Source organism: Chlorocebus sabaeus, chromosome 25, assembly GCF_047675955.1.
Source record: "Chlorocebus sabaeus isolate Y175 chromosome 25, mChlSab1.0.hap1, whole genome shotgun sequence".
Lineage (NCBI taxonomy): Eukaryota > Metazoa > Chordata > Mammalia > Primates > Cercopithecidae > Chlorocebus > Chlorocebus sabaeus.
The window spans coordinates 17370431-17378576 of NC_132928.1; positions in this window are offsets into that span (position 1 = coordinate 17370431).

Consider the following 8146-nt stretch of genomic DNA (forward strand, 5'->3'; position numbering starts at 1 on the left):
CCGGGTGTAGTGGCTCACGCCTCTAATCCCAGCAGTTTGGGAAGCCAAGGCGGGTGGATCACCAGGTCAGGAGATCCAGACCATCCTGGCTAACATGGTGAAACCCCATCTCTACTAAAAATACGAAAAATTAGCCGGGCGCGATAGCGCACGCCTGTAATCCCAGCTACTTGGGAGGCTGAGGTAGGAGAATCACTTGAACCCAGGAGGCGGAGGTTGCAGTGAGTCGAGATCACGCCATTGCACTCCAGCCTGGCGTCAGAGTGAGAACCGTCTCAAAAAAAAAAAAAAAAAAAAGAAGAAACACTGTGAAGCAGAAACAAAGGGAACTGGGGTGGGGCGGGAGTGTGGTGGGAAGTTGAATTTTAGAGGCAAATTGAAGCAGTTGGTTAATGAACAAACAAACTCCTTGGCTCCTGAGAGACGAGCATTTTAGAGCCCGAGTGGCAAATCAGTAGTGACCCAAGCTTAAAAGCAAACTCTAGGCAGCACTTACTCCACGGAGAGCTCTCAGCTGGAGGCGGCTCCCGGAGATTAATCTGCACTGCCAGGGAAGGGTGAAGGAACCACAGTTTCTTAAGTCAACACACTTGGGCTTGAAGCAATATTTATTCAGGAGGATCTGAGTTGGGTTCTGCTCTGCCCGGAACTGGGCTGTGCAGTCCCACCTCGCCAGGCCCTGGGGCCAGTGAAATGACACCAGCACTCTTCTTTCCTACCTGCAGGCCTCTGCTTCCTTCCCAGAGAGCTGTTTTGTTTTTTATCCTGCCTCAAAGGATAAAGGCAGCTGTGTTCAGTTCTCCAAAGGACTGGGCCAAGGGAGGACATGGTCAAAGCAGGGATTCTGAGGCCTTGGGGGAATAAACAGTCCCGTCTCCAGGAAGTTTGTGAACCCTGCAACCTGTTACTTAAGGAAGTCAGGGCCGCATTGTAACTTCTGCTAGCCCTCGGCACTTAGGCCTTTTACGGGTCCTTCCTCCATAAGAACATATCAAATTATATTTTATATAACTGGTATAAAGAATATGATCCAGGCTGGATTCATTGTTATCTATCCATTCTTATTACATCCTTTGTATTTTCCTGGTTTGAAATCAAATTAAAACATTTTTATTGGCCCCTAAAATACTCTCCACGCTGTGCCCACTGTGCCTATGGACAGGTCAGCCCTGGAGAGAGGCTATTCTATTTTTAAGCATGTGGGTGTGGGGTACAGTAGGTGGGGGGTGTGTGTGTTAGATCTGGGAGATGATTTGAAATCAGTCCAGTCTAGGCCAGGTGCAGTGGCTCACACCTGTAATCCCAGCATTTTGGGAGGCTGAGTCAGGCGGATCACTTGAGATCAAGAGTTCGCGACCAGCCTGGCCAACGTGGTGAAACCCCATCTCTACTAAAAAGACAAAAATTAACCGGGTGTGGTGGCAGGAGCCTGTAATCCTGCTACTCAGGAGTCTGAGGCAGGAGAATTGCTTGAACATGGGAGGCGGAGGTTGCAGCGAGATGAGATTGCACCACTATACACCAGCCTGGGTGACAGAGTGAGACTCCACGTTAAAAAAAAAAAAAAAAAAAAGGCCCGGCGGGGTGGCTCACGCCTGTAATCCCAGCACTTTGGGAGGCCGAGACGGGCAGATCACGAGGTCAGGAGATCGAGACCATCCTGGCTAACACGGTGAAACCCCGTCTCTACTAAAAAATACAAAAAACTAGCCGGGCGAGGTGGCGGGCGCCTGTAGTCCCAGCTACTCGGGAGGCTGAGGCAGGAGAATGGCGTAAACCCGGGAGGCGGAGCTTGCAGTGAGCTGAGATGCGGCCACTGCACTCCAGCCTGGGCGACAGAGCGAGACTCCGTCTCAAAAAAAAAAAAAAAAAAAATAGAATTAAAAAAAAATCAGTTCAGTCTAGTTAGAGGGGAATGATCAAGATGACCTTTTGAGACCCTTGTAAGGTGAAGGAATAAGGTTTAAGGTATCGAGCTGTTTCTCTTCATAGTTAGATGCTCCCATTTCCTCCTATGGACCCAGATGTATGTTCAAATATAAAGTGCATCTACCTTGTCAGTGGTTCCCTGTTGTCCAACTGTAGTATCTGGGTACCTTGCTCCACATCAGGTCAAAAAAGTGGATGGGGTTGTGCAAACAGGACAATGAATGGGGAGAAAGTTGAGAGGAATTACCTGGACCACTGATCTGAACAGGGGCCCAGGATCTGACATTATTGCGTATCACCACAAATTCTTCCTTGCTGGGGTCCTAAAAAACATTTTTTCACTAGGACCAGAACTATTCACAGTTTTGAGCACAAAGCATTTCATCTTCCATCTAACCTTGTACTCACCTCCCTTCTCCTCCATCAAGGAAAACTGTGTCAACTCTACGGAGTCTAGGAAGCACTGATTGAGTCACTTTAGACTAACCTAGAGATTGGCAACTTTTTCTGTAAAGGGCCAGATAGTACATGTTTTAGACTTCGTAGGCCTTATGGTCTTCGTTGTAACTACTTAACTCTGCTGTTAGAGTGAACAAGCAGCCATAGACAATATGCAAATAAATGGGCATGGCTGTGCTCCAATAAAACTTTCTTTTAAAAAACAGACGGGGCCTGGTGCGGTGGCTCATGCCTGTAATCTCCACACTTTGAGAGGCCGAGGAAGGCGGATCACGAGGTCAAGAGATCGAGACCATCCCGGCCAACATGGTGAAACCCCATCTCTACTAAAAATACATAAATTAGCTGGGAGTGGTGGTGGGCACCTGTAGTCCCAGCTACTGGAGATACTGAGGCAGGAGAATCGCTTGAACCTGGGAGGCAGAGTTGCAGTGAGCCAAGATCGCACCATTGCACTCCAGCCTGGTGACAGAGTGCGACTCCATCTCAAACAAACAAACCAAACAAACAAACAAAAAAAACAAACCAGATGGAGGGGCCAGGCGCGGTGGCTCATGCCTCTAATCCCAGCACTTTGGGAGGCTGAGGCGGGTGGATCACTTGAGGTCAGGAGTTTAAGACCAGTCTGTTCAACATGGTGAAACCCTGTCTCTACTAAAAATATAAAAATTAGCCGGGCATGGTATGGGTGTGCACCTGTAATCCCAGCTACTCGGGAGGCTGAGATACAAGAATCACTTGAACCCAGGAGGCAGAGGTTAGAGTTAGCTGAGATCATGCCACTGCACTCCAGTCTGGGTGACAGAGCGAGACTCCATCTAAAAAAAACAAAAAAACAAAAAAACAAAAACAAAAACAGATGGAGGGCCAGATTTGGCCTGTGGTTTATTGTTTGCTGAACCCTGAAGTAACCCATCTTTTATTTCCTGACCACATCATTTTCCTTCTTTCCAGAAAATTTTTTTTGGAGTGTCTTTTATGTGCCATGTACTATGTTAAGTATATTATGAGGCCTTGTTTTTTATATATATATATAAAACATATATATAATATATATTATATATAAAACATATATATAATATATATTATATATAAAACATATATAATATATAACATATATAATATATAACATATAATATATAATATATATAACATATATTATATATATGTTATATATATAAAATTTTTTTTTTTTTTGAGACAGTCTCATTCTGTAGCTTATGCTGGAATGCAGTGATGCGATCTTGGTTCACTGCAATCTCCACCTCCTGGGTTCAAGTGATTCTCCTGCCTCAGTCTCCCTGGTAGCTGGGATTACAGGCATGCTCCACCATGCCCTGCTAATTTTTGTATTTTTAGTAGAGACGAGGTTTCACCAGCCAGGCTGCTCTCGAACTCCTGACCTCAGGTGATCCACCCGCCTCAGCCTCCCAAAGTGCTGGGATTACAGGCGTGAGCCACTGCACCAGGCCAAGGCCTTGTAATATTTAAGTTTTCCTATCCTTTTTCTGGTTTCTTCAATAACCTCAATGGCCTTGTTTTCTTCCATACTCACCCTGAGGCCTAATGCAGTGCTGAGCTGAGCATACTCTGGCTTCTTAGGATATTTATTGCTTACATTCTTCTAGTCTCAAAATCAATGAGGAAGGCATTAGTTAAATTCACTAAAACCCACCTATTGGTTTTTGGGGTTCAACCACCTTTCCTCTCAGGCCTCTGCTTTCTTTATGGAGCAACCTTCAGCTCTTGCCTGCAAGGCTTATCCTACAGAGCTTTGCTCTCTGTTAACTCTACTTGCCATTCATTTATTCAGTCAACAAATATTGATTGAGTGCCTACCAGTATACTCTAGACAATGCTAGTAAATGTGAACATTTCCAAAATAGAAGATACAATCTCTACCCTAAGTGTTTATAAACTGTGGTCAACATTGATGGCCCCCAATAAACCACATCTTCTGCTAGTCATATCCTTTTGAAGACTTTTCCCACATCAACTTGGGGATTTTTGTTTTTTTTTTTGAGATGGAGTTTCACTCTTGTTGCCTAGGCTGGAGTGCAGTGGTGTAATCCCGGCTTACTGCAACCTCCACCTTCCTGTTTCAAGTGATTCTCCTGCCTCAGCCTCCCAAGTAGCTGGGATTACAGGCACCTGCCACAACACCTGGCTGATTTTTGTATTTTTAGTAGAGACAGTGTTTCACCATGTTGGCCAGGATGGTCTCAAACTCCTGACCTTGTGATCCACCCATCTCAACCTCCCAAGTGTTGGGATTACAGGCGTGAGCCACTACACCTGGCCATGACTTAGGGATTTGTTATGTGACTTCTTTGGCTAGTGAGATCCTAACAAACATGAAACAAGTAGGTAAGCTCTTGCATATGGAGGCTCAACTTCTTGAAATACTCTCTTTTGGAATTCAGCCACCATGCTGTAAAAAAGTCCAGGCTAGGCCGAGCGTGGTGGCTCATGCCTGTAATCCCAGCACTTTGGGAGGCCGAAGTGGGCGGATCACAAGGTCAGGAGATCAAGACCATTCTGGCTAACACGCTGAAACCCCATCTCTACTAAAAATACAAAAAATTAGCTGGGCATGGTGGCGGGCACCTGTAGTCCCAGCTACTAGGGAGGCTGAAGCAGGAGAATCACTGGAGCCTGGAAGGCAGAGGTTGCAGTGAGCTGAGATTGTGCCACTGCACTGCAGCCTGGGTGAGAGAGTGAGACTCTGTCTCAAAAAAATAAAATAAAAAAAGTCCAGGTTACCCTGCTGGAGAGAGAGGCTCATGTAGAGAGGCCCTGGAAGATGAGACCTCACATGGAGAGATGGGACAATTAGTCCCTCCCTGTTATAATCTCCTCAGCTGAGGTGTCAGACAGGTGAATGAAGCCCTCTGGGATCCTCCCACCCCTGCTGAGCCTCCAGATGACTGAAGCTGCATGAGAAACATCAAGCCAACCAGCAGAAGAACCACCCATCTGATCCCAGCCTAGTCTAGGAGTAAATCAATAGTTGCTACTAAGTTTGGGGGTGGTTTTTCATGCAACAGTAGATAATTGACAGACTAATCAGGAAGAGAGGGGATACACACACACACACAGAATCCAGCCAAGAAGTCACACAAGGCCATAGCTACTAGATCAAATACATGTACCAGCAATACAGAGCCCAAAGAATAGGGCAACAGAGCAGAGTAGGCTGGAACGAAACCATTGAGGAAGTGCACCGGGCCCTGACTGACAGCCAGGATTTGAATATATGGAAAAGAGCAACCTAAGCAGGGGACAGCTAGGGCAAAGGGTCATTGTCCCTGGATTATGTGCCTTTCAATGGAGATTCTGGGGGCTAAATGAGTCCCTAAGGACTGACTCTAATAATAGAGAACAGTGATGTGAAGAGTCATTTTTGTATACGACTGAGGCACCTCCCCATGTCTCTCAGAACACACACGTAGGTAGCAACCTACTCCACTTACTCATAAAGTCAGCCCTGATAAAAAATAATCTCTTACCATTTTAGAAACCTCCTAGAGCTAAATCCCCAGGACCCTAATAGAGGCTTCTCTTAAGAGAAATAGCCAGGAACAGCTAGATTTCTACCTTCTACTATATAAAATTGCTGAAGGCCAGGTCTTAGGGTCCCATTTTTCTCTCTCCTGGTCCATCTTATAATATGCTTTGGTTTCATGTTGTTAATCTCCTCTGTGAAGGCTAAATGCTTCTCTAACCCCTGACTTTTTGGTTTCCCAATGGCAACACCATCAACTGAGATGCAGAGCTGGACAATTACCACATTATATTGTAGTTGACTATCCACTTCTCTTCATCCTTACAAGATCCTCAAAGGCAAAGATGTCTTATTTCCAACTTTGTGTCTCTAATGCTTATATAGTAGCCAGCACATAGTAAGTGTTCAATAAATGTGCAATTAATGACTGAATTAGTGAGGAACCCAGAATACAGCCACCATAAAACCAGGCAAATTAGAGTGGAAACATCACCAGGCACAAATATCACTAACATTGATTGGCACAACTTTGTTGCAGATTCTGTGCTAAGCAGTTTATGAACCTTTTGTTCTCTCTTTCTTTTTGTTTAGAGGGGTTTTATTTCAATTTGCAAAGGTTAAATTATTTATCTGCAGAGCTGGAATTCAACTAAGCCCTTCTGTTCCCAAGTTCATGCTAGGTTTTCTTACCCTCTTGGATACTGAATACTGCCCAACTGCTCCTATGTGAGGGTTCACCAAATAGGGGCAGGAGATAGAGGGGAGATTCACAAGGAAATCTGAGAGAATTTTTGCTTAGGCCTCAAGAAAGAACTTAACCCTGAGTGCCGGCTGAGGTGGATTAGGATGCAGACAGGAGAGGCCCTGAGAGTCTTTGCATTGGCACAAGGAGAAAGGCCTTGGCACCCAGCTTCAGTGGGAATAATAAGGATGAGTTCTTCCCAGGCTGCTCTTTTCTTTCTGAGGAACGAGTTCATGCTCTCTGCAAGGACTGACAGGCAGGAGAGGGCAGCCAGATCTGCCTATTCATAGGGTGGGGTGTTACCACTTAACCTTATTTCCCCAAAGTTTCATGATTAAGACCTGGAGCTAGGGGTGGGGCAGGGGCTTGGCACTGGGGATGGGGTAGACAAGGCACATTTGGGCTCATGAAGGGCAGGGTGGAGCTGGGCTGACTCAGTGGGGCTGCCTTTGGCAGGCAGAGGCAGATCTGAGGAAAATGTCTAACCGCACATTTGTGCCTGTAACTTTGCAGGCACCATTTGGCAGCTGCAGTGTGCTAAGGTCATCTGTGGCTTGGTCTCTGACATCCTAGGCTCAAATTTTAGCATGGACATTTACTGTCTTTGGCTCTGCCAAATCATTTAACTTTTCCAAGCTCCCATTTCCCCTTTTATAACCTAGGACCAAAAAGCTGGGCTGGGGTGACAAATAAATGGGAACACACACTGAATATCAGTTTCCCTCCATCTCCCTGTCCTGACTGGCTCTTGCTTGATATTAGCCAGAGCTTAAAGGGGAGCTTAGTCAGGGCCACACTGTCATTTTCATGGGTCTTTTTTGCCTTCCTGGTTGCTTTCTCCATTAAAAAAAAAAAAAAGGAGAAAGAGAAACTGTATTTTATGACTACATTGGTATAAAGATGATTATAATTCCAACTGGATTTATTACCTCATATTAATTATTATGTTCATTTTTCTTCTGATTCTAAAATAAATTGAAATATTTTTGCGGGCCCCTAAAAGTGTCAGGAGTCCTCGGTGCTAAGTTTCCTGTGCCTAATGGACAAATCAGCCCTGGTGTCAGGCCACAAGCTATTCCTGCAGGCTCCAGTCTTTTCTTTCTTTCTACATCTTTGAGTCCCGTTGCAATCCAGGTAGTTCAGTACAGTGAATTCACAAGTGAGGGGGCCTTTTTCCCTCAGGTCAGTGTGTTGTTTCCCATGGCTGTCTGGCCGTGCTATGTTTCTTTTTCTATCTAGGAGTGTTTCTATGGTTGTTTTGGTGCATCTGCATTTCAGGAGGTAGCTGTTTTGGAGTGGAGTAGGGTAGTGTGAATTCCTAGACTATAAAGTCCCTGAAACTTTACCTGTTCGTTCAACAAATTATTTTGCATATCGACTACATGCCAAGCACTGTTACAGGAATTGGAGATATCGTGCAATAAACAAAAACACAAAGTCCCTGGCTTCACGCACGTTACATTCTAGTGGAGGCAGATAGATAGTAAACAAAAATTGACGGCAGGTGGTAA